Source organism: Parasteatoda tepidariorum, chromosome 3, assembly GCF_982258835.1.
Source record: "Parasteatoda tepidariorum strain Cologne lab strain chromosome 3, Ptep-v5.0, whole genome shotgun sequence".
Classification (NCBI taxonomy): Eukaryota; Metazoa; Arthropoda; class Arachnida; order Araneae; family Theridiidae; genus Parasteatoda; species Parasteatoda tepidariorum.
In genome coordinates, this window is record NC_141757.1 from 88,009,852 (window position 1) to 88,036,624 (window position 26,773).

A 26,773-nucleotide genomic window follows, 5' to 3' on the forward strand; every position below is an offset into this window, starting at 1 on the left:
GGTTTATGATAATTATTTGTTTATCAAAAAACATACGTGTGCAAGTCCATTCGGTGAAGTATTCGAACCATAATATCACATATATGTGTAAATATTGTGAAAAATATTTTGAAAATAAAATTCTTTTTGCTTCATTTTTTCTTCTAGGGGTTTATTTTTTTAAAAAAACTGTCGGTTTGAAAAACCCATGCAAATCATGGGTACTCTACCATACATAACCCTCTAAACCCCTTCCATATAAAATAGTTTCCTACGGAAAACAACCTTTTTTTTACTTTGAGAGAATAAAATAAAAACATAAAACAAGATTTGCAAAAAATGGAAAAAAAACATTCCTTCAAAATATTCTTGCCAAGCTCTAAGCATTCTTTGAGATTACCTATTTAAAAGCTATAAATGAGTCAAATCTGAATTATTTGAATTCCAATCTCCGCTCTTTTGTTGGGGATCATTCTATAAACATTACATTATACAAGAGCACTTTATTAAAAAGAAAAAAAAACTTTTATTATCATTTTGGTTAAACGATTGATCATAAAATAGAACTCTCAAGCGTCAAGCGATCGACTGCTAAATGTTTTCGAAGCTAATATTTGAAATAAATCGTCATTTAAACGACTCGTGGGAAATCATGACGAAGTAAAAGCATTACCAACTTCCATAACTTCTAATTTTCTGAGTTTCATTTCGTAAAACGTAAGCTCTCAATTTCACTAACGAGTACTAGGTGATCTATGATTGTATGCTTCATCGAGTCTCCATTGAAACCAATCATAAATCAAAATTAGAAGACAAATACAATAAACTAGAAATACGTTTAAAATTTAAATAAAAGCCGTTTATGTTTAAACAAGAAATTTGGAATATAATAATTTGGCAATGGTTTTATTCCAGTGGGAACAAAAGTAACTACTTTATTTTAAATTATTAAGAATGGGATTTTTGACGAACGTAAGCAGCTCATATGAGGAAATTGCAATTAGTAATGCTTTAAACTAAACATTGTATAGTGCGGCAAAAAAAGAAAACAAAGAATAACCTTTGATGTAATGATAACTTTTGATAACTAATGATTGGATCTTCACGTGGAACAACTCAAGCTTAATAGTTCCAGAAAATGACTTCGAATATAGTAATTAATAAGTGCAGACAATATTTTTAGTTACAAAATTCAGACATAAGAACGCACTTTCTCTGAATAAGCATACTTTTTTTTGGACGGATTCAGATTTCTGATCCCAAAAATATAGGGGGGTAACCACAGCATGCTCCCCATAGTGTGGTGGGGAGAGCGATCCAAAGTTTGGACCTCATGATGTTAATTTTAATTTTTACGTATATGCCATATCTCGAGATTTTTGCAAGCAAATTGAAAAAATTTTGCACACAATTATAAAATTCCAACTATAATTCCATGAAAAAATAAACATTTATTTTTTTTATTATTTTATTTATTAATAGTCGAAAACATTTTGAATTGTAAGGGATACAATTTTTACGTCATTTGAATAGCAGAATACAAAATTTGGGCAAAATGGGTTGAACAGCTCCTAAGAAATCAAATTTCAAATACTCGACTTCTTTAAAATTCGATTTGTCAGGAACTATTCAACTGATATTGCCCAAATTTTGTATTTTGCTATGTAAATATACAAACTTCAAAATGGTGCAAAAACTTTTATGCCTGACAATTCAAAATTCTTTCGACTATTATTTAATAAAGTAATTAAAACATAATAAACATTTACTGAAATTTATTTTCTGCATGGACTTATCCTTGGAAAAATGAATTTTACAATAAATTTTTCGAAAAATTTTTTTCAACTCGCTTAAAAAGCTCTCGAGATATGTCGAAATACACAAAAAGAAAAGGGATCCAAACTTTGGATCGCTCTCCTCATCAAACTGTGGGAACCATGTTTCCCAGATTGAGGTTACACCCTATATTTTGGGGATCAAAAATCCAAATCCGTTGAAAAAAAGGCATGCTTATTCAGAGAAAGTACGCTTTTGTGTTTGATATCGTAACTTAAAATATTGTCTGCATTAATTTATTAGCATATTCGAAGTCGCCCTCTCGAGCCATTGAGATTGAGTACTAGAACGTGAAAATCCGTTTATTAGGTGAAAAGTTAGTGAGGGTGGTCCATTCTATTTTGTGCACTGTACACTAACAATTTTTAAGATAATTTCGAAAAACTCTTGAAACTATGGGGTTGAATGTTGCGGACTAATAAAAAGACATTACAGAGTACATTTATCAGATTTATTTCAAGCTTAAATATAATCATTCCGAATAGCATTATTTAAAATTTAAAATTAATCAATTCAAATTTGAAAACAAGCTTTTAAATATCGATACTTTATCTATCCAAATGGGAACAATTTGCTTGAAGTTTAGAAAATCGTAATGCATATTAGCTGCCCACATGGTACTTACTCAACTGGTAGATAAGTTCTTCAAATCTGAACCATGTCCGTAAAATGAAACACTTAGGCCAAATAATGCGATTCTGACATATGACAATTATGAATAGGGGGAACATATAACTATGAGATAATATAGTTCACTTGCTTAGCAGCTAATTAGTTTCTCACTTCATATAGCTGTAGAATGTGTTACATTAGCCCAAATGTAATAAAATTTGAATTACAGATAAATCGAATAAAGCATTTGACTTTCATTAAACAAAAAAATCGTACTAATATCAGCTGTTGATCGATGGCCCGAATATTTCTTGTATATATAGAACAACACCAATGGTATTTATTCGTAAACACGAAGCCTCATTTGTGTTGCAACATATGCGTATTAAAAATATTTTGTGGATAAAAAGAGCATTAAGCTCCGTACATCATGCCTAGGCTGCATGTAAAAGTGCTATTAGTAAAATTGTTCTACAAGAAGCAACAAAACTCCATTGCAGATCTACAAGAACTCAATCGTAGAGAAGAAAATATGGAGAGGTTATATATCTATGTGTCCTACGCAAGATGATAGAGAACACATAGCACTACAGTAAACCTTTTCGTAGCCACTTGCTAAACTTTTGTCCTCTAAATGGGTTATTAGTAGTTGTTCATCTGCGAAACTAAGTTTCACATACTGTCAAAAAGGGTTTTACAACGCCTAGTTATACTGCTTTCATTGCTTTTTCGAGATCAGTATGATTTTAAACAATGTGAAGCTATGTTTATCGGACTTTATTACAAAACCTTAACTTTGGTATGTCTTTTTTAGAACTCTATTGTGTTCAATTTTTAAGTGTAAAAGGTATATTTAAACATTTAAAACAACAGTAATGTTAGCGTCTTGTGTATTCTCCCGCATATATCTATTGATGCTCTTATGACTTTTTCACCATCAAGCTTTCCAGACTGTTTTTGAACTTTCACAGAGCAAGTAAACTTTTTTCTTTACATATTTTAATATTTTCATTGCTTTCTTCCACTACCTTTGCAAAATTTCATGAGGAATGGGTAAAGTATAGATTACAACCTAAGGAGCAAAGAGATTAAATTTAAGTTTATGTTTAAGATGATACTGAAATTAGAAATAACTGAGTTATTTAAAATTTACATAAAATGTTAATTGCGTTAATACTTTTTTCTAAACTTCCAATCGGTAGGTTTTTGTACAATATTTTTATTTGAAATATGTTCAAATTTCATCTCATTGACCTTAAATTTAGGTTTTGGGACTTTAATTTCTTGCTAACCATGTATTTTGGAAATTTAACTGTAAAAACACGTCAGCTGTTTCAAAAAAAAAAGATCTTTATATCAACAATGAACTAAATTATTAATTAAATGCGTTAATTAAGACTATTAGCGATAATAATTGCAGATATTTTTTATGTGCCTTGCAAAGTAAAGTAATAAGTAACAAATGCATTAAAAATTATTAAAAGAAAGTTGATTCTAAAAAATAATAAAAAGTAAAATGACGATCCAAAAGATTTATTTCCAACTGCTAAAATACTTTTAGGGGAAAAAATTAAATATGGATTGAAGAAGTAGTGTTATCTTTCCTTCTACAATACTTGTAAAAAAATATCACTTTCAAAATATACACGGAGAAAAACACTTCTGGTAAAATTACCGTACTATATAGTAATGACATTTCTGGCAGAAAGAAACAGCATAATTCTGGTAATAAAAACTTAAATATACGATATTTAAAACATTCATTAGCTAATTTTTTCTCTCATCTGGTAACTGTTTACCAGAAATTCTTGTTTACGAAATTATAGTTCCTATAACACACATTTAGTAAAAAATAAAAAACTGAAAAGTATATCTAACCGAATAAATCGTTTTAATGCCATGCTCTAATGTATCATAATAAAATTGACAAATTTTACCACATTTACTAAAATGTATCACATATTATAAAACAATATTTTGTTGTTATTTTTACCAAAATCACAAACAAAGTGCTTCGGTAAAAAAAAACGAGATTTTTGGTAGAATCAGAAATAGTGTAAATCCATATTCTTTTAGTTATGACCGTACTTTTTTTTTTCTCAGAGAAGATTTCAATCTAAATCAATACGTTCTAAAACATGAAATCGTTTGAAGTGACATCGAATATAAAATCTGCCTGTTCTAAAGTTAAACTGACAAGTTTTTAGGCAGTTGGCAACTTCCTGAATAATAAATGCAGTTCTAAATTTCAATCTTCATTATTCCTAACGCCCAATAATGTGCCTCATGTATTTTTTATAAAGCAGAAAAAAGACTCTCACATTTTAGATAGTATTAAATATATTTTTCTTTTAAGGAATAATGGAGTATAAAATGGTGTTTTATGTTTTGATTTACTTTTGTCTGGGTATTGTTGCTGTTTAAAAGGAAACGGAAACGGGAGATACGTAAGTTTGTATACGTAATATGATATTTAAAATGTTACAAAAAGTAAACAACACCGATTTACTGAATTTATTTGAAATATGTTTTTAGTTCGAAGTTTCAAATTATACTGCATTTTATGAATCTATATTTTCAAGTTTATCCTTTTTTACCTTTTTTATTTTATGCTTTTGATATGTATTTACAATAAACTGAGAGCGCTTAAAACTTTTTGCTCATATTTATCCATCGCAATAAATAGTAATATTAAGAAAAAACTTATGACTACTATTTATAATTATTTTGCACTATTCAGTTAAATAATTAATGAATATAATGGTGATATTACGGAAATAATCCGTTTTGCTGAACGATAGAACAAACATTGCTACAATACCTATATTATACACATATATGGGTATAATAGGTTCTCATTATCACAACACTTGAAACAGTAATGCCAGTAGTAGAGCCGTAGTGGCTCAGGGAATTAAGCGTTCGTCTTCCAATGAGGTGAACTGGGTTCGAATCTCAGCAATAGTTGGTCGATATGAATTTCGCACCTGGCTCGCACCGACCACAGTGCAGATGTGAAAGATCTTCAGTGGTAGACGGATCATGGGAATTCCTTGCCATCAGATTAACCATGGGTGGTTTTCGTTGTTTTCCTTTCCTGGTAAAGCAAATGTGGGTTAATTCCATCAAAAAAAGTTCTCCGTGAAAGCAAATTTCTCCCAATACTTGGTTATTGAGTTCAAAATTACAATACTACGAAGTTAAACATTAGTAGTCGCAAACCCGAAATTGCGTTGGTTGTTCAACTACGGTTATAATATATAAAATGCCAGTAGTATAATCCTTGGAGGCTCGGGGGATTGGGCGTTTGACTCCCAATATGGTGTTCCAGATTCAAATCCCTGTGGTGGGTGGTTTATACGAATTCTGTTCCTGGATCGCACCGACCACTGTGCTGACGTAAAATATCCTCAGTGGTTGCCGGATCCTGGGTTAGAGTCCCCTTTCCATCAGGCAAACTATGGGAGGCTTTCCTAGTTTTCCTCACCATGTAACGCAAATGCAGGTTAGTTCTATTAAGCACTTCTACATGAAGGCTAGTTTCTCCCAAAGCTTAATCCAGGAGTTCTGTTGTCTTCTGGGTTAGGTTCAAAATTACAAGGCTACCGAGTTAAACTTTGAAAGTCGTAAACTTAAAATTGGGTCGGCTTTTCAACTGCTTGTTATAAAATGAAAAAAATGCCAATACTATTTAATACCACATTTCATTACTTTTATTGGTGTCACTAATGGTTCGGCAATTTTTATCACTTTCAAAATAATAACCGATGTTAGTTTTCAGAAAAAGTTTTCTAGAATATTACTCTCGTTACTAATTATTTTCGAGAATTAATTAGTTTTGAGTACAAGTCAAACGTTAGCACTTAGAGTGGTCCAAAGATTAAACCATTATTCTTAATTAACATTTTTACGTATTTCGCCATCTAAAGAAGTATTTTTGAATTTTTATTTATAAGCTATACGCCTGATTCTCATCGATTCGTTATTATTACGTATATTATTATGTATATTATGGAATTCGTAAAATTAGTGTTAAGTTTGTATAGATAATAATTCTATTTTTTTCTCTTATAAAATAATAAATGAATATAATAGTAAAATAATAAATAATTATAATAATAAAATAATAAATACTTATGAATATAAAATAATAAATTATTATAAAATTAACTAATAAAATAATAAATAATTATAAAAAAATTTCAATGGAGTTATCTTTGGATTAAAAAAAAATTATAATTGAGTACAAAAATTTTTTGACTTGTGTCATTATTCTGGGAATATGGTAAAATACAAAAACAGTGAAAATTAACAAAATTAACATTATGTGATTTGAACTTCCGACCACTCTACTGTGTAAACTAAGAAAATCATATATTTCAGATGGAAACTATACCCCCATTTTGAGGGTCAAGAGTCCAAATCTCACGAAAAAGAGGTATATTTATTCAGAGAAAGAACACTTTTGTCTGATTTCGCAACTTAAACTATGGTTTGTACTGATTAATTAGCATATTTATACTGTTAGACCAGCGAACCGTTAAGATTGAACCGATACGTGAAAATCCGATCCGAAATCAAAAGTTGTAAGTTACTTCTTTTACTTCTTTTTTGCCTTTCTTTTCACACCGTACATGTATTTTTAAAGAAAACTTCCCCATATTTGGAGTTTTTATAGCATCTTATTACGTTATGGATTTTATTGATCTTATAAGCTGTAAACTTCAAATACATGGCAAAAATTATCTAACAAAAATGACTAGTATATTGATAAATTGAGACAGAATTCATCACTGAGTCATATATTTTCATTTTAAGTCATACTTTCCAGTTTTGGGGGATAAAAAATTTCTCCCGTTATTCATTTATACCTTTATCAATCACTCTAAGTAGATAACCAAAAAAATGCAGGGTGTGGTGGATCTTGCCATGATCACATGAATAACCACATTTTTCAACAAAAAAAAATATATTAGAATCTTCTATTCCTCCATTTAGAGTTTTTTTTTCTATTTTTTTATTTCATTTTCATGAAATATGATTTATGTCAATTTTTGCGATAACTGAACTGGATAGTTCAGCTTGTAGATGTAAAAACGAGTAAGTAAGTAAAGTTTTAAAATTTAAGTTCACGTTAAAACAAACAACATCGGCAGAAAAAACTAAAATATTGTCTAATCTAATCTTGATATAATTTTATCTTTTTTTTCTTGAAAAAAAAAAATTGTTTTAAGTTCTTAAAATATCTTTTATTAAAATATTTTTTGTTTATAAATCGAAGGAAAGTTAGTGTTAATTTAATTATTCTAAGGAGCAAATGCAATATATAAAAATAAAGCTGAAATATATGCATTGAATATAAAAATTAATATTTAAACGTATATTTTTGCGTTTAGATTTACCCTAGACATATTTACTGGAAAAATAGAGTAATATATTTTATGATATATTGCTATACGTTAAATTTGTTTTGTATTAATTTAAAACTTAATTACATCACAAACATTTGCACAGTAAAAAAAATTCTTAACACTTTGAATATTTTTTTGATCTAAAATGTACTAATATCATTTAATGTAATGATTGCAATATTAATAATTTTAATGAAAACATTTAAGTATTCTATTTTATTTTTATAAACATGAATAACTTAAAAAGTCAAAAACATGATCATGTTTTCTATGACTGTTAAAACTATTAGTTTTATGAAAAAATTTTTAAATTCAATTGCTCAGTTTCGGAGAAAAAATACTTTTACAATGTGGAGGCTCCGTCACCGGTTCACAAAAGCTCGTCAAACCCGAAAAAAATAGCTCACCACAATCCTCTTAAATTTGCTACGCAAATTATGATACACTGTGTGCACTAACACAACTTTAACCGACAAAAAATATCTAATATTAAAATACAAAATGTAATAACAAAATTGCAACCAATGAACCTTTTCAACCATCGACCTGTTAATTATCATTTAACCTTTTCAATCATCATTTCGCATTTTTTGAAAAAAATATTGGAAGTTGTACACCATCCTCGTTAGTTATATAAGTGAAAAATATTTCCATTTCCATATGTCAGTTATTACTGACTGTTTAAATCAGCAGGATATTTCATCATTCTGATTTAATCAATCTGAGCATGAAATTTTAAACTGCAAAAACTGTGGTTTTCTCACCAAATTTGATGTTGAGCCACCTAAAAAAATTGTGTGCACGAACACTTTTTCTTCAGTTTAACACCAAATCGAACTTTCATACCCAAAGTGGCATAGTTTTATTTTATAACCGTCGTTGAAAAGCAGACCCAATTTGTGGGTTTACGACTACTAATGTTCAACTCCATAGCCTTGTAATGTTGACCCCAATCCAGAAGACAAGGGAACTCCTGGATCAAGTATTGGGAGAAATTTGCCATCGTGGAGGACTTTTTGATGGAACTAACCCGCATTCGTGTTAGATGAAGAGGAAGACCACAAGAACCTCCCACGGCTGGCCAGATGGCAAATGAACTCTAACCCATGATCCGTCTACCACTGAGGATATTTCAGCACTGTTGTCGGTGCAAGTTGGATACGGATTCGTATCGACCAGCCATAGCTGGGATTCGAACCCGGTTCACCTTATTGGAAAGCGAACGCTCTATCCCTGAGCCATCGTGACTCAAAGTGGCATAGTGTGGCAAAACATAACTCTCGGATTTAGGTGCTTCATGGCACCAAAGACCAAAGATGTTTATTTACACAATATCTACGTGTAATTTAGCAGCCACCATTTTTGTTACTCAGTAACACTAAAATTTATAATTCCAGTAAGATATGATGCGCATAATAGTCAGCAATGTTATTTTTACGATACAATATTAATTTAGGATGCATACACACAATATTTCTTAAAACAAAATTAGTTTGCTAATCAGACATAATATTAATATGAATTCAAGCTAGGCTTAAAAATACCGAAGAGAATAGAAATGGAATTTTAAAAAAATTTTATACAATTGACAGAATTAGGGACATCTTCTTATAAGAATATTATTATCTTTATTATACAAAACAAACAAACATTTATGCCTTTTATAAGAATTTACTATTTTTTCTGAGGAATGTGCGAGACAAAAACAAACTTACACCTTGTCATGCTAGAATAGCAAAAAAAAAACTACTCATTTTGAAAGACAAGCACCAAACATAAACCTAAATCTATGAAACTAATTCATGAATGGAGTAAATACAGGTATATCTGATCTTGGCGTAAACTTTCATCTATCGGTGTTTGACTTTAACTACATTCTTTAAAGTGTGCATGAAAGCTGTATTTGGCATAAACTTAAAATAACACATAATTTTAGGCACCGAATTCAGATAGGTATTACACCACATTTCTTATAATCTATGAAGATTATAGTAAAGGTGTAAAATAAAAATGTGCTATAAATAAACACCATTATTAAGCGCATGTAATATTTCGTAATCTACTGCATGTTTCAGCGGGAGGGAGGGGGATATGTGAACGAAACTCCCAGCTTAATAACGTTAAAATAAATAGCTCAATTTTCTATTTTTGAGTTAAAAACGAAGCTAGTATGCTTCAAAATACTAAAGAAATTACGTTATTAAAATAACGCAATTTTCCCAAATTTATGTCAAAGATTATTTTAAGAAAGTTTTAACTCATATTAATAATAAAACTAATTACGCTGACAAATAAAAAACGTACCTTTAGTTGTAACGCCGTGTGATAAATGAAATAGCTTGAAAAATTTAAAATTATGTCACAGAAAAAAAAAATTTAAATTTTCACTCCAATACAAAAAAAAAATATATATATATATATATATATAAGAAAACAACCCATATTAGAAATACAAGCTTTTAATAATAAATTTATAATTAACCTAATCAGCTATTTTTGGACAAGCAACACAATTTAACAACGTAAAACTTAATTAAGCTTGCGTATAGGAAATATTTAGAAAGTGTAGCTTTAATTACAGATCTAATTGGAGAATAAAAGCTGAAGTAATTAACAGGAATATAAGACGAATATCTTATCCATTGATAGAAATTTCCTGCCTGAATAATTTCCCCTGAGATAATCAATTTAATGGAAGGAAGTTCTTATTTAAAATACTACGCGACTTTAAAATTGCACTGTCTTAGCATTTAATTAGGTATATCTTTCTGTTTGATAAATTAACAACCAAGATAATGAAGGAATTCTTTACAACTGTTGCTAAACAAAGTTAGTTAACCACTAAAATATTCGGAACATTTTTTTCTCATTTTATGAAACAAGTATTAAAATTCATTATTTTTATCATCCAAATTGTAGCTTGCTGTGAAGTATTTCTGTTATTTTTTAGTTTGTTTTTAAGTTAATTTTACTAATGAATACGGTTACAGATGCAAATTTTAATTGCTGTTCGCTTTATTAGATTTATTTTTACAAAACGGAAAATTATTATTAGTTTACTAAGATTCCTTAAAATTTCGAAAAATAAACTGATGTGTGGGATGTGGAAAAATCCAGTAAATCTATAATAATAAAAAAGGAATATTTGTCTTTTTTAGTGAGTTTCTCTAGTATCTCCAAATTATTGCATGCAAGGTTCCTCGAATGTGGACAGTGGGGAAAGTGAGAACATAGTCTAATCATGTATTTTTCATTATTTGAATACTTTTTCTCTGCTGCTTTTTAATACTTTCAATCTTATTAAAAAGCAAAATTTGTTAAAAGTTAAAAAATTTTCACGTTTTTTTTTTAAATCTGTAATATTGATCTAACAGTGTTAAAATTAAAAATTTTAAATAATTCTAATTAAAGTTATCTATTGCTTTATTAAGCTAATTGCTTTAAAGAGAAAGTAGGGTAGGACCGATTAGCTAAGATTCGAAGACTGACCAGAGCTAAACTGTTCAACTTAGAAACTGTCAGATTTTGTCAAGATATTCTTTGTTCAGCTGTGTATAATATATCATTTCTAGAAAGTCATAGATATATTACTTTCCTGTAAAGGACTTTTTCTGAAAAAAAGAATTAAAAATCGTTGTCACGTGTACAAAATTTAGAAAAACCAAAATTTTAGCGAAAAAAATTTCGATTTTATATTGCAGTCAATCTCAGAAAATTATGCATGTAATATACATGTGATGTGGGATAATTTGGACAAAAAATAATTTTCACTACTGAAATGGCCAATAAATAAGGCTAATTTAAAAACAAAAGAATATTACACGATGAAATAAATTCTATAAAAATTTCCGTACTGTATGATTATGAAATTTATTGCAAAAAAGAGCATCCTATTAATAAAAACCAAAATACACAGTATTTAAACCATTCATTTGGTACTTTTTCAGTTCATATGGTAACGGTCAACCAGAAATTCTGGTTTTTAAAATTATAGTTCTTATTGTTAAACATTTAGTGAAAATTACGAAACTGAAAAATAAGTTTAACCGAATAAATAATTTTTATGCCATTCTCTAACGTATCTTGGTAAAATTGCCAAATTTTAGCACATTTACGAAATTTTATCACTAATTGTAAGACCATATGTTATTGTTAATTTTACCAATATCATTACCAAAGTTCTCTGGTAAAAATTACCGAGCTTTTTGGAAGTCACATAGAGCCAGAATCACGATAAATTTTACCATATTCCGGTAGTCTTGACAATACCTTTTGTCTCACTGCAGAGACTTGTTATAGTAAAAAGAAAAGCTACACAGACGCCGTGAATTTATCAACAACAGCATGCCAATATGGTAGGTTCTTCTCCTTGACTAGTTAAAGGTAATTCAGAGTTGGTCTGCTAGAAAACAGAACTAATTATGACAAAATCGAAGCTCCCAAGATCATACCACTACCCAGTCTTACCCCACTCTACCCTTTATAAAATACGTCAAAATTCATTAAAATTATTCATAGAATATTATTGACATAATGAAATTTTAAAAGGTTTCTAAATTTCTTCTTTGAGCTCTTAAGTATAAATTTGCTAGATTTAAATTTATATCTCCTTAACGAACTCTATTTAATAAAGATAATTTAGGACATTTTAAGTTGAATTGCTTTAAATTAGAAAATTATTAATACGCTTTAAATTGATTTATTACTTTAAAACTAATTAAAAATTTTAAAATAAAATATTTTTTTAAGAGACGAAGTAATAAATTTTTCACATTGTCCTCAAACTCTTTAGTATCGAGTTGAATAGTTACCGAATCATGTATCTCATTTATCTTGATAAAATAGACTAATTAAAGAACTTCGTTTAATGTCGTTAAAAGAAAGATAATTGATGAGGTTTAAAGTAAATCATTATTTTAAAATCAATTAAGTAATTCATGAATACTCTTACTTTCGTGATGAAGTTGTAAATTTTTCACATTTTCCTCATTCTATTAGAGGCTTAACGAGTTTTAGAACAAAACACCTCAATTATCTTAATAAAATAAAGTAAATTTGCACTTTATATGAAGTATTTCATTAAAAAGAAGTAATAAACGAGTTATAAAGCCAGTTATTGCTTTGAAATTATATCAAAATCTCGAATAACTCATAAATAATGCATATTGTAATTTATTTTACAATTTCCTTTTAAAAAAAATGTGACCTGATCTTTACAGACTTTCATGCAAAAGGATTTAATTACTTCTACCAAATAACGAGAATATGTTTTTACCTTATATTTTGATTTTAAAATATTCATAACGTAGAGCTTGTTTTATCATTATACCAATGAGCAGCTAATCCGAATTGTTGACGGAGAAAAAAATTCCGGTAAGATTTCCGTACAGTAAACTAATGACATTTCTGGTTAATAATAATAATAAATACGATTCTGGTTAATAAAACTGAAGTATACTGTATTTAAACCAGAGCAATTTTTCTTTTCCTTTGGTAACGATTTACGGGAAAATCTGGTTTTCAAAATTAAACTCTTATTACCACACATTTAGTATGTAGTGAGGTCGATACTTTATTTACGATGCACTAGAGCTGCACACTGAGCAATTGCCGACGGTCTGGGAAATATTCCTGAGGATGATTCGAAGACGTACCATCACAAATTTGATCCTCTGCAGAGGAGATGGCTCCTCGACGACCTGCGCGAAAAGTCAAGAATTTACAGCACAACAGTTTAACGAGGAGGATTACGTGCACCCTCGTTCCCTACGCAGGCTGACCAAAAAACTCACTCACCCTCTTACTAACCCCAGCAAGTGAGGCTTGCCTTCGGTGTTCTACTGGGAATCGAATCTTTACGACTGCGGGGTCCACACATTTAGTAAAATATGCAAAACTGAAAAGTAAATTTAACCGAATAAATAGTTAATAAAATACATATGCTCAGAGAAAAGAGGGGTTATAAGAGATTATTACAAGACATTCGATAAATTAAACGAAATTTTTAAACAATTATAAGTTCTTTGATGAAATAGTCATATCTTTTTAAATTGAAATCGTCTACTCTATTTTAATTGCAATAATACATGAAAAAATTGAGAATGCTAACAGTGGTAAAGCTGGTTAACCATATCATCGCTGATGTAAAAAACTAAAGCGATTTTTTTTAAGTATTTTAAAATGATGCAGCTTTTTTTTTTCTTTATTCCCAATTCACATTTTATTTTCCTTGACACGTCAAAAATCATATTTTGTAAAATCTGTGTTAGATTAAATTTAAACGCGTTTTTTATGTACTTCAACATTAATAAATCAATTACATACAGGGCAATCAATTACATACAATATTAATAAATCAATTACATAAAAATTAACATACAGGGATGTTACACAATAACTTTAAATGTTTCTGAAAACTACTAAATCAAATTGTAATAAGTTTTATTAAATTATACATTTTTACCATTTCTCAAACCATTTAAAAATGCTTTTTTTTTTTTTTTTTTTTTTTGTAAAAATGTAAACAATTTCGTTCAGTTTAAACTTTTTGAAATAAGAATTCTAAAATAATTCTTTTAATCTAGTAGAGTCTTGTCAAAAGATTATCTAATATTTTACTGATTCGTTAATCTCAACGCTCCTGAAGCTCTTAACTTTCCGCCGTTGTTTAAATAAGTACAAAACACGAATTAATCAAAGCACAACGCAGAACTCATCTCCACTGTCACACTACGCTCCCTTTTTTTCGACAAAATCGCTGAGAAAGGGAGCACGTGGTTAGAAGGACTCTGATATTTGAGACAAAGCTAGATGGAGGGGAATATGGCAGCGGGCTTGTTCTACTTGTATTACAGCTCTTGGTTTCAATAGCACTACATGGGTAAAAAAATCTATTTATGTCAGACCAAAAACGAAAAACATAGGACGAATCAAAGTTCGTGATGAACTTCCATCACAATTGAACATTCCTCCCCCGTCTTTCAAAAGTGATGCGCCCTAATTTTTTTTCGTTCTTGGTCAGACAAAATTTTTAAAAAAATTTATTATTTTTAGTTCCCGTGAAAAAAGCAGTTCATAATGTTTTTGTTTTTTAAAGTGATTATAAACTACAAGGCAGAACATGCAACGAGATTTATAATTAATTTTCCATTGCAAGCAATGGTAAAATAAAATATCTTTGTTTTGAGAAACAAAGAAATCATAATTTTATTTCTAAGGAGATAAAAGATAAACATTCGTGCACAAAATCCAGAACAACATAAACTTGAATGAACATTTATTCTATTACCCTTGGGTGCTGTTATAGTTTATTTCCCCCTAAAGTACTAGTGCAAATGGTTCGTTTAGAAAAATGCATGAAGTACAGTGGAAGAATACTTGTTGTGACTAGGTTTGTAAGATGAGAAATCCCAAAGATATTCCGTTAATCTTGCCATAAAATGAGATAGTTATCTTTTTTGCATAAAATTGACATTTTCAAACCGGATATTTTAGTATAAGTGGCTGAAATTTTAAGTATGATAGTCAGGTTGAAAACTGAAAGTTTATTTACATTTTTTAGTCCAGTAAAAGTGTAATAAATAAAACTTTATTTTTCTTTTTTTAAAAGTCGGGCATTATTTAAACAATAACGCTTATTACGACGAAAAGTAGTTTAGCTTTCATAAAAACTAAAGTTTTATCAAAAAATCTTGCTCAGCACGCATGACAAACGTAGATTTATTTTTATTCTTTCAGCTATTTCACTTCTGGAAATGTTTTAATACTGAATGACTTTTTGGCTTTTTACGTTCCACTCTATTTTATTATTTAGTTTTTTGTGTTTATTTTATCACGATAATCAAATATTGTCCTTTAAAAAGAGAGTTTTCCCTGATTTAACTTCTTTTACCTATTTTTTTTTACTTGATCCAGTTGTTTAGTGTGAAAGCCTTATAATATTATACCTCACCGAAAATTGTACCTATCAACGACAAGATAGAATTCAGAAGCGTTGTCAAGTCTGATTATTATTGTCGGCCATAATCTAATCAAAACAAAAATCGAGCATGTATAAATGTAAAATACGTGTTGAGAAATCATAAATCCATTTATAAACCGTTTGAGTTCATATAAATTGTCTAGAACAAAGCAATGCTCTATAGTAAACCAATAATACTTAAGATCATGACACTGACATCACAGCAATACATTTTTTTACAATAATTTTTTTCTGCTTTAGACACCATAGGGAACTGAAACAACTCTTAAAGGAAACTTAAAGTTAATTCTGTGAATGACCACGTCACATATTTTAATTAACTTCTATTTATTTCCTTTTTATTCGATAATGTTAACATTAAGACTATAAAAAAAAAATTCTGCTTATGAAAAAGTATATAAGTAGTAACTGTAATCATCATTTATCTTTCTAGTTGTTTAAAATGCTTAGTGATACCTGACAAGCATCTAAATAAATTTTATACTCAGCATAATAAATTTCAAAAATCTCCACAAAAAATTGAGAGATGTTAAACTATTTAAAAAAAATCGTAATGTACTTTAGGTTCTAAGAAAGTGCATTTTGTCTGTGTACTTCGCAAAAAGCATCAAAGCATTTTAGACATTACAAATGACCAAACGACTACAGAGAATTTTTCATACTTTTACTTAAAAATAATTAAATGTAGCCATGAAACATTCATCTAGAGAATAGTTAAACTTACTTCCGAAAAGGGGAGCTATATTTGTTAAGGAAGAAAATGTTGCCATTTCTTGGGTTTTAAAAAAATTTGTAGAAAAATATGTTTTCTTTTTTGGTTTTTTTTTGTATGTTTCAACATTAGAATGAAAAATCTGTTATATATATATATATATATATATATATATATATATATATATATATATATATATATATATATATATATATATATATATATATATATATATATATATATATATATATATATATATATATATATATATATATATATATATATATATATATATATATATATATATATATATATATATATATATATATATATATATATATATATATATATATATATATATATATATATATATACATTATAAATCTGTTATATAATATATATTATAAAAATACATATATATATAGTAGGTGCTATATCAAAAGATCAGAGCTCCTTTTTTATTTTACTATTTTTTAAGACAAATTTAGTATGATCTACAGTGAAATAAAAATTAATTCATTTTGATTAAATGCGTGTTATGTGAATTTTTATAAATTAATTAATGTTTTGTATTATTTTAACTTCTAACATTGAGGTATTTGTTTCTAAGAAAAAGCTAGGTTGGTAGGTACTTTATTCACGTCACACTAGAGCTGCACAATGAGCTCTTGGCGGCGGTCTAGGAAACATCCCTGAGGATGATCCGAAGACGCAAATTAGATCCTTTGCAAAGGGAATGGCACCCCTGTTTTGGTAGCCCGACGACCTGCATACGAAGTCAAGCACTTTACGTCTTAGTTTCGATTTTCTAAAAGCTAAAATGAGTAAAATTTTCCGAAATAAAAAGAAAAATTTAGATAATTTACATTTCGTTATTAACTTTCAAAACCCTATTTTCGATAAGATCAAATTTCATAATATTTTTAAAAATTTTAAAAATTTGTTTCCTTTAAAAGATTTTAAGTAATTAAAAGCTTTAAACATAATAACTCTCTTGGTAGAACTATATTTAATTATGATAATATAAGCAAAAATTTAGGGAGGATTAATATATTCGACTCTGAATATCACTGTGGAAAAGAGAAATATTTTGATTTTGTTGATAAACATCATAAACATATTATTACAGGTAATTTAATTATTATAGAAAACTTAGAGCTAAGGAATTTAATGATAAAAGACACAAAATTTAGACCTATATACCATATATCAGTCAATAAAATTTTAAAATACTTTCGTAATGATTTCAATAGTTTTTGTTCAAAAATATCATATAGATTCTCTTTACCTTTTGGTATGTTAACAGAATGGAAATGGGCAGTTTATTATTACTTTAAAAACTTTGTTTCAAATAGTAAGGAAAATTTAAATAACAGTAACAATTCCATTTTACTGAATTTTTCTAAAATTGTTCAATCAATTAAACAGCTACAAAAAAAAATTTTAATTACCCCATAGACAAAGCTTACAATATTTATGCGATCTTCCGAGAAAAAAATTCTATGTTGAACTTTAAATAGGGAGTTAAAAATAGTAAAAATTTTAAGCTTAGTAATTTAAATAATAATATTTTCATTAAAAAACTTTTAGTTTGGTAGGTAAAATTAAACAGTTGAAAAAAATTTGTTTTGAATTAGATTGCTCTCAACTGAAGTGGAAGCAATATCACTAACCAATTGGGTACCTGCAACTCTAGAAAAAGAAGACTGCTAATATCTGTTGGTTGTATATAAACAATACGGAAAGGGCAAATGGAAGAAATAGTTGCTAACATAAATAAAGGCTATGATTCAGCAGCCAATCAGGTTTGGCACCCAAACGTGACATCGCTTGTAGGTATCCAATTGTTTCGTAGAGGAAGCGTCAAGCAGACGATCTCCTAGCAATTCAGGCACAACACGTGGTCTTACCGGTGCCCCATTTCGAATTTTTTTTTTATTATTTAATATTTTCTTTTAAAAATATACAGTTATTAAAAAAAATTCATACCATTTACGTATCTCAAAATTAACGATTTTGTGGTCCCTATATGCTCTGAATAATGCATGCTATAGTATTTGCGAAATTGATGGCAATTTGAAGCTATCAGTTGCGGTTCAGCAATATTGGCAACATTTTTTTAAAATTACTTTTGATGTCTAATGTCTCCATAACTAAGATTACGCTAAATTGAGAAGTTCACACGACATTTCCTAAATTATATGATTTTCCTATGAAAACGTTTGTAAACAAAAAGAAATTGCATGTAGGAAATTGCATGTGGGAAATTCCATGTTAAGAAATGACATGCACCATGCATTCCATTAAGCTATTTTTTTACAAAATAATCACAGCAGATGAGCTCGGCAAATCCCACAAACTCTGTTTTTCTATGATATTTAGTCACGTGGCCAATAATATTTTTATGGAGAAAAAAAATATATTACATTTATATATATTCTACGAATATTCTAGCTATACGAATATTCTAACAAATCAGATTTTCCTTAACCCATTTCAAGAATGCTATTTTATACAAATGCTGCCCCACACCCCTTTATTTATATGGTTTGAATTGATACCTTCTTTCGCAAAAACTCATATGCCCGATGACAATAACGACTATTTATAGCTACAAGGTAGAAATATATCTAAAAAAAACTGCCTAAAATATTTGAAAAATTAAAATAAAATGCATTGTTTGATAATACGCGTGTGATCCAGACTCTTCGTCATTAATCCTTATAAAATTATATATGATTTTTAATTATGCTTAACAAAGATGCTTTAAAATCGTAAAAAAATACATAATAACTAATAAAGATACTAAAAAATAACATTGTTGAGGTGATGCAAGCTTAAGAAAAAAAAATTCCAAAATAACGAAAAAACTATAAATTACTCGAAAAAGAATCTATAACGTTCAAATTCTAGGAACTAAAGTACTAATTTATCAAATTAAAGTTTTCTTAAACAGATCTGTCAGTCTGAGGACCGACAGAATTGGGGTTCGATTCCCAGCGTTGATACTAGAATATTTCCTCCATTCCCTTCAGCATATGTAGAGTTTCCAGTGTTCTGCATTCCCTACTTTGTGTCCTGCACTCTCCAATGCCCATTACCTAAAGAAACGCCGTGCTTCAATGTCCTGTTAAATTTCTTTTTTTACGGTCTTATTACCATACTAGTTATAAACGGTTTCAAAACCGTAAAGATAAGAAATGCTCTTTACCGTAAACTTTACGCTTAATTGGATGGATATAGTGCTTTCGGTTATTCTATGATAATTTTAGAAAGAAAATTTTAACAGCGTTGTTATATGAGACTTACCGAGTATTTAGGCGTTTTGAACTCTAATTACTTCAAATTATATAGTATACTTTTAAATTATGCTAATTACGTGTTAAGTCTCAATAGTAGAAATTACAGTACCGATTTCATTTTCTAAAATTAAATAATCAGTTTAAATAATATCAATTATATGAACCAAATTATGCAAATTAGATAAATTAACAATATTAAAATTGCGTGAGCTTTGTTTTATTTAGTAAAAGAAAGAAATTTTATTTTAAAACAGTTTGGTAACAAAACTTTTAATAAAAGTTCTTTAATAAAAAATATTTTAAAGTACTAAAAGCTGAAATATTAGAAGTTTAATAAAAAAAAAAGTATTTTAAAATTTTTACTTTTATGAGCTTAATTTTAAAATTATAATGATTTATATATTTTCTCATCTAACTTATTTTATCAAAGCAAAGAACTAATAATGATTTATTAATAATTCCTTAACTTTAAAAAAAAATAACAATCTGTATTGGAAAACATGTTGATAGTTCCACGGCGCAAAATTGTCTTGTCTTTCCGATAAATATTTTCCTTTCGTAACAGCATTTAATAAAACTCTTGAATTGTTACTTAAGGGGGTCTTGGAAGTCATCTTAAAAATAAGTCAAGGTTTATTTCATTGTTTAATAATAAAAAGTGTTATTGAATGGGAAAAATTAATTATAACTTTTTAATAAGATTTCAACATTAATATAAGGTAACAATATTTGTATTCAGAAACATGTTGATAATTTCAGAGTATAAAATTATTTTTTCTTCCAGACAAATATATACTTTCTATAGCAACATTTTATAAACTCTTTAATTATCATTTAAGGGGTCTGGGACACAATTACGGAAATTTTAATATTTCTTTTATTGTCGAGTAGAAAAAGGTATTATTATTTTTATTTTGAAATTGTGAAAATTATGCTTTTTTTAATGAAAACGTGAGCAAAAAGTTAGTTTTGTTTTTCGTTCGTATTTATTTTTAAATAATACTGAAACTCAGAATATCTATCACTTTTAAAACAATCTAAAAAATACTAAAACTATAGCTACATAAAGTTTGGAATGTATTTACTTTATTTTTTTCTAACATAGTGATAAATAATTTTTTTACAAAATAATAAAAAAGCAAAAATATTGAAAATAAAAATTTGAACTGTTTTGAATTTTTTAAAGCAAATAGAAAATAATGCTGAATGCATATTTAACTGTATATCTTTTTATTCAAAAAAAAAATAGTTTGCCGAATATTTTCCGATAAATTAAAAAATTCCTTTTTTCAAAGTTTTTGAATTTTATAAAAGTCTAGTAATAGATTCGTGAATAAAATTTATACATTTATTGCGCCAATAAAATATATGCATTTTTAAAAAGAAATCCAAAAAAAAGTACCCCGGACCTCCTTGTGTAACAAATAGACATGAGCATGCTTTTAATTTAATCAAAATAATTTGCTTACTCTCCACCAATGAAAATGTTTTCAAAATATCAGTTCTTTTATGTGGAAGCTTTGTTAAATACGCCAACACCAGTTGAATCTGCAGAAGAAACCCCACTTAAAGATACCGCCTTCCAGAACTCAGATCGAAGAACATTAAAGAACAGATCTAGTGATCGTCTGGCGGAGCAAAATTCGTCTGCTACGAACCGTTCTTTCGTGCGCGACAGGCGGTTGGCGCACGCTTGCGCACCACAGTTCCAGAAACGTCATTTCCGGAGTCCGAAATGACCCGGGTATAGTATCCCGGGATGGATCCCAGGAATCCGGCAAGTTCCACTAGTACAAAGTCCTGGAAATAATACCTTCGATGAAAAGAAATATAAAAAGACAAGTTCGATGATTTTCCTGGGGACAAGATTTAAGAACAAAAATAGTTTTATTTTTCCAAAAGCTCACTATGTGCGCAGAACTTTATGTCCCTCCTTGTGCGCATACCAATTGCGTAATATTTTTTTCTTCTTCCGAAAAGTGATGTAAGTATTTAAAAAAACACAGACAATGTAACTTTGAGAACTGCAGTTACATAAAATGATAAGGATTACTAATTTTTCATACGAATTATTCAAATTTTTTAGTTTGAAAAAGTTCAACATAGCATTCTATATTTTGCATGAAATACTTTCTTTTTTTTTGTCATACATAATTCTTAATTTTGCATCCAATATTATTATTTTTAAATTCTTATCAAAAGTTTTTAATGTATTTCTAGTTCCAAACAGTGACGGAAAACAAACTTATGTAATTGCTTGTTGAGTAAGTTTGAATATTTACCTTTAAAAAGAAAATGAGAAATCTTTTTGTCAATTCAGCTTTGCTCATTTTTTGAGAGTAAATCTTGCATTAGCACAAAATAGAAAACAACCTCAAATCGTAAAATAAAACTGTCAAGTATCATCTTTACAGTAAATGGGGAAAAGTTGCATGACCTGGTACGTCGGGTTTTGGCAAAAGAAGGGAATGAGAATAAAATAAAGGGGGGGGGACATACATCGATTAAAACATGCAAGGAATTATTTTAAAAGATATTGCTATCTGATTAAATTCATTGTAAAAAGCTACATACAAAACAATACCTTATATGTCTGAATAGCGATATAAAAGTTTCTCCTTCGTTTACCACTTTTTTCCTCCCCAGCAAAACCTCGAATTGTGAGGTCGTGCAACTTATTATCACTTACTATGAAGAGGGTACTTAACACTACACCGCATATTTAAACTTATTTTATATCAATTTGAAACACTAGTTCCACTGTACTATATAGCGTCTGAAAAATATATTCTTAAATTTGAGTTGTTTCACGCGGACACCATTTTACCCTTTATTCTAGCTAACCCAAGGACCAACGTAATCATTGATTTCTTTTCTTTTATTTTTCAAAAAGAAAAAAACTCTTAACTCAATCATTTTATTCTTGAAATATATTTTTAGAGAAATAAAAAATTTGTCTTCATTAAAACATATTAATAGCATAAATGTCTTCTTAAGATTGATCTAAAATGTGATGTTTTAAAACTGAGATGACAGCCAATAATTATAAATACCAAATTAATATAAGTATAAATGCCCTACCACAAGTTCTATAAAAGTAGTGTAATTTATCTTTAAAAACAAGGTATTTGAGTTCAACATAAAGTATTATTAATATAAATATTGATATTTTTATTTCAAACTAAGCAACTGTGATATTTTTAAGCTAAATTGGTAATCAATGTTGGAAAACCTCCAAAATAGTCAAAGTAAAATATTCAACCACAATTCGTTTTTCATATAAATACATTTTACGTCTATAACGAAAAGTAGAGTTTTCGTAACAGTAGTTCGGAATGAATGTGTTGGGCTGATAAGTTCTGTTACAAACAATAAAATATGGTTTTATAATGCGTTATAAAATTTGATAAATGCGTAAAAGTTTGGTAATTTAATTAAGGTACCTTAGATCATGTCATAAAAAACATTTACTCAGTTAAATTTTTTTTCTGCTTTGATTTTTTATTAAATGTGTGATAATAAGAACTATAATTCTAAAAACCAGAATTTCCGGTCAACCGTTACCGTATGGATGGTGTTTTCTACACTAGGGAACGCTGCAAGCTCGGAACCGCCTAATTTTCCGGGTTACTGTTTCCGTTGTATTTTAAAGCCATTTGGCATCATTGTGTTTTGAGATTCTTGCAAACAATGTATTTGATTACTTATTACTTGTGTTTACAATGCTAACAATACTGGTGTTTACAATGCTAAAAGTGTTAACACTAACGTAAGATGGTGCACAGCTTGCAACAAGAACAAACAGTAATAAACTTATAGAAAGAGGCCATATCAAGACTGCCAAAAAAGCGAGTTATTCAAAATCTAGCAACCATGTCACCTGTTTTAACAATATATCTCTAAAAAACTAAAACAAATTTTCACTTCAAACTCACCAGAATTACATATTAACATTAATATTTTATGAAATATGGCAGATTTGAGCTCAGAAATCATCTAATTTATTTCTTTTATTGAAAACAAAATTCTCCGTTTGAAAACATCGCCTATCAGAATAACATGTAGTAAGCAGCTGTAGGTGCCGAGCTCGAGATTGTTATTGTTTACATTTCTATTGAAAACACCATCCATAAGCAGAAAAATTACCAAATGAATGGTTTAAATACCCAGAGTTGGCCGTTGATTACAGTAATTGATTACAACTGTAATTGATTACAGATAAATTACAGCTATGTAATCAATTACTTGTAATCACGATTACAAGTAATCAATTACTTGTAATCGTGATTACAACTTTCAAAAAATTTCGATTACAGCTGTAATCATGATTACAATTTTGATTACAGTAATCAATTACTTGTAATCACGATTACAAGTAATCAATTACTTGTAATCGTGATTACAACTTTCAAAAAATTTTGATTACAGCTGTAATTATGATTACAATTTTGATTACAGTAATCAATTACTTGTAATCATGATTACAAGTAATTGCGATTACAAGTAATCACAACAAAAACGATTACAAGTAATTAGGATTACAAGTAATCAAAATATATGATTACATGTAATCATGATTACATGTAATTTGATTACATGTAATTGTGATTACTTGTAATCAAACTATACGATTACAAGTTATTACGATTGTATACTATAGTCAAATTTTTTATGTAAGTATTCATGTGTTTACATATTTTTATGTACATAGAATGTACGCACGCATGAACGTACAATTTGCGATTCCTATACATACAATGTATGCACAAACGTTGTTTGTACGTACAATATTCATAATTATATTGTAATATACTTAATGCAATGCGCATATGCTTAGTACATATAATTATGCATTTATGATACATGTACGCATGTATGTTAGTTTGTACAAAAAGGCAATGTTTTGTATCTTTGTATACATAGACAATGTATGTATGAACGTATATGAAAATAATGTTTATGCGTTTGTATGCTTTTATGTACTTAAGTGCATATATTGTATAAATTTACGATAATAGCACGTATATACAATGTACGTTTGTATATAAAATTGTACGTATTTGCGTACAATATGTAAAAATGCTATTTAAAGGTACAATATATGCACATAGTTGCGTAAATAAAATGCGTACATGTATACATGCATATTTATATGTACATCGATATATGTGCACGCAAAGTATGTACTTATGTACAACTTACGTATGTACTTGTATAACTACATACTTTGTTAATACTTATGCGCATGTAATGCATGGATGTACAAAAAAATAGTTATATGCACAATGTATGCATGTGCATACAACGTATATATGCACATAATTACAAGTAATGTACAAATACGTGCGTACATTTAAATATATGTAATTACAATAAACACATACATTGTGCATACATTAAAAAAATTTATATGAGTAAAGTTATTAAAATTTGCTTTAAAATTATTCTAAGGTATATGAAACTCGACCTCATATTTTTTAGAAAGCAAACGATAATTTAATTTGGAATTTCTAAATATTAATTCCACACATAAAATTTACCGTTTTTCTTACCATTTAAAAAATTTCTATGAATCATGCATTATGTTATAAAAAAAATAAATCTATATTGTCAAACATTTCATGAAAATACCTGAAAATAATTTTTTATTCAGAGAATTTCAAAATGATATAGAACAATTAGAGCTGAAAACTAAATTTAAATATCGTTTGATTTTGTCATTTAACTTGCTTGAGTCATTAAAAGTTAACTTACATGCATTTTATTTATTGCATTGTACACATATTTAGACATAAATGTAATGTACATATGTATACGTGTAATGTATGTAAGCATGTACAATGTATGTACATACATTCATGTATTGTACGTGCATATATAGTACATATGGATATGCATACATGGAACATGTGTATTGTACATGTGTGGATACATTCATTGTACATATATACATTGCACCATATGCATAGATAGGGATAGCATGCATGTACACATGTAAAATTTGTACGAAAGAATTATGCCCAATATATTTATGCACATACGTACTAAATATGTACACACATATGTACATTATATGAACATTATATGTTCATTTCATCATATGTACATTATATGAATATACATCTGTACGCTATATGTATATACATCTGTACAATATATGCATCTCAAATGTGTGTACGTACGTTATGCATGTCGAATGCATGTATGAATATATGTGAAATATAAATACGCCCAATGTACGTACAATAGTTCACAAATGTATTATGCATATTTGGATACTTACATTGAGCATGAACATATTATGTACATGTACATAAATACACTGGACATGCATATCATGTACATGTATACATACATATATTGTACATCCTACAGATATACCTATATTGTACATGCATACCTATATTGTACTGTTCATAAATAAATTGCACATACATGCATGGGACATACATTGTACAGACAATGTATGTATGTTCGTACAAACACAAGTACTTGTATATACATGCGTACATGAACATAGATATACATTTTAAATACACAAATATTTGCATAAAATGCATATATTCATTGTGTATAAATGTACATGCCTACATTGTTTGCACATACATACGTAATTATTATCTATATACATACGTACATATATTTTATACCTACAATATAAGTGTATGTACATGTGTGTGATACTAAAATGTCTGAACATATGCACTAGATAAAATCATATGTACATACATTTCAGTTACATTCATTTGTACGTATATAAATACGTACAAAATGCAGTACATGTTAATACGTGCAAAATGTATCATTATAAAATACATTCTACTATCTACTGTAAAATATAATCATTTATAAGAATACAATAGTCTTGTAATCGTGTAATTAGATTACATGTAATCAAATTACATGTAATCATATATTTTGATTACTTGTAATCATAATT

General features: G+C 28.4%; 1 protein-coding gene across 1 annotated transcript in view; it reads right to left on the bottom strand.

Moving 5' to 3' along the window:
- LOC107448125 (ras-related protein Rap-1b-like) overlaps positions 1-21,485 on the bottom strand; it is a 110,995-nt gene extending 89,510 nt beyond the window's left edge. The window contains exon 1 of the mRNA XM_021144999.4: positions 21,303-21,485. The gene's annotated coding sequence lies outside the window, so the exon portion shown is untranslated. The remainder of the gene's footprint in view (positions 1-21,302) is intronic.
- Positions 21,486-26,773: the final 5,288 nt, after the last annotated feature.